The sequence below is a fragment of the Platalea leucorodia genome (assembly GCF_965183815.1).
Source record: "Platalea leucorodia genome assembly, chromosome: 5".
Lineage (NCBI taxonomy): Eukaryota > Metazoa > Chordata > Aves > Pelecaniformes > Threskiornithidae > Platalea > Platalea leucorodia.
The window spans coordinates 4,036,392-4,038,854 of record NC_138827.1 but is presented as its reverse complement, the minus strand read 5'-3'; positions in this window follow the sequence as shown (position 1 = coordinate 4,038,854).

Below are 2,463 nucleotides of genomic sequence, written 5' to 3'. Positions count from 1 at the left end.
GAGGTTTTTTCCAACTAGGATAATATACTTAGTATCTTCTGGTCAGTTATAGTTCGGGAAGAAGATGATTTTTGTACTGTGTTGTTATTTTTGCAGTACTCAGTAAAAACTTATTCTTGCTGATGGTAGCTGAATCTCAGGGAATTATTGTAACCGTGCAAAATGGTGCTCTCAAAGAACAGTACAAAGTGTCATCGATGCATGGTTTTAGGCAGTCACTCGTAGTAGGAGTTCACACTGGGTTCAAACACGTTCCGTGGTGTTTGCACTGACGATGTACCGAGTACTGCACCCAAGAGCAGAGCCGAGGGCTCGGGGAGAACATCACTGAACAAAGGCACGGTCAGGGGGGAGCTGGAATTGGTGATGGTCACAACTATTCGGCCCCACCATCTCCATCCCAAAGCCCCCAGAGTTTCAGATTCAGGCTGACTTTTCACTGATGTTGATTGTTTTCAGACAAAGATTTTTTTTCCTTTTTTCCTCTTCTGTCAAGAACTGTTGCAAGAATTCAGCTCTCAAAGTGCCTCCCTTCTGCTATATATTTCTTAATTGAGTTCTTGGCATAAGGGAGGGGAGAAACTATTTCTAGCTCTTAGAGTAGCTGTGTGAACTGGGAAAGCCTCCAACTTCTAGAAATGTATTTAAAGGCTTGAAGAAGATCCAAATTTCCAAATAATTTTTACTCCTTTGCTTGGTCAGCTGTCAGTATTTGATAAATAGGGTGGGACTATCGTCAATATTTAACAGCTCAACGCAAATATTGTTCTTTATACGTTGTAAAAATAGTATATGAAATGCAAATCAGGTGCTTTATTCTGTGGTTTGGTAGTAACAGAAGCGAGTGATAAAATCTCCCTTGCCTCCATACAAAGGCGTAGAGCAGGAGGAAAATGTTACCAGTGGTAACAGTCTTCCCTGCTGGGAAACAAAACAGTGAGATTCCTCACTCCTCCCACCTAAAGTCATGTCCCAAGGGGGGTTCTGTGACAGAAGGTTGTTGTGAAGTGTTTCCGAGTAAGAAACGGCAAGGTATGACTATTAATTCAAACCAGATTACCAGTGAAGTCTTCGGTAACAGAGCTCCTCCTGTCTCTGGTGGCACATCACCAGGACCCCTTGCACTGCTCTGCAGTTGCGTATTACAATATAAACACAAAATATTTCTAGAACTTTCCCTATATTCAGAGAAATTCCTCTTAAAAAGCCACCATTTGGCATCAGCTCGCGGGATGGAGCAGCCTGCCCTGTCCATAGTCATGTGCAACGTGACTACGGCATCATCCTCATTTAGAAAATCAAGATGCAGAAGAGTCAATGTGAGATGGGTTTAATGAGTATCAGAAGAAGGCCTGGAGGTCACTTCCCAGTCGTGTGTTCCAAAATGGTTTCCCATGATTTTAAATCTCTAGAAACATATCATTATGTAAATGGTTTGACACAATAGCCAGGAGATACTACTTTTTTAACTGAAGGTGAGAAACTCGAGTGTCAAACGGCTCAGCCACAACCATGCTCAGTGAAAACTGAGGTTAACTCAGAAGGAAGCATCAGCACCGCTCGGCTCGGCGGGCCTCAGCAAGGTTACTTTTATTGGTAGCTAGATTAAGCCACCACCCACACAAAACAAAGGATAAGGAACAGAGCCAGTTTATTCAGGAGACTTTCAAATCTAGCATTGTTTTGGATTTGGCTTTGGTCCAGCGTAAAATGCGTTTTGTGTGTTCCTAGAACAGCCCTGTAGAGAGGACCCTGAGGTAGGAGGAAGCTGCTCCGTTGTTAGAATTGTAGTTTGTCGGTTACTTTGTAAAGGAGCGTGAGTAAATCCAGGAAAGAAACACAAATAACAGTAAAACATTATTACTCCATTTTGTCCAAAAGAGTCAGACTGCTTTACCATTAGTTAAAACTAGTTCTTCTTCAAATCCTTTACTAGGGTTACTGCGCTGTTCATGTGTTTCAACTGTCAGCCTTCGGCTTCTGTGAATCAAGTCTGTTCAACCTCCTCTAATTCCACACACTAAATCTAGCATTGCTAGACAAGAGGAGAGTATAAGGTTGGAGTAAGCATTTAAACTAGACTTTTCCAGACAAGGACTGAAACAGAGATGGCACATTATCTGAGCAGTTAAATCCTGTATTGTGCTAATTCTGTTGAGAAATACAGCGTTTCAGTCTAACGCTTTCTCTAGCTAGTAACTCACATATGCCTTGCGATATTTGTCTGGTTATTTTAGCGTGGTCTGATTCTGTTGGGATAAGCCTACTAATTCTATTTGAATTAGCAGCTACAGCTGAGAATATGAGGTTGTTCAAAGGAAAGAGGCATGCTATTAATTTTCATTAGTTTATTTCTATAGGACTTTGTTATTTGAGAAAACAGAATAATAATGATTTCCTTCGTGAAATATTTGCAACCTTTGTAATTTTTATATCATGGACTAAGATATCAAAGGTTACTCT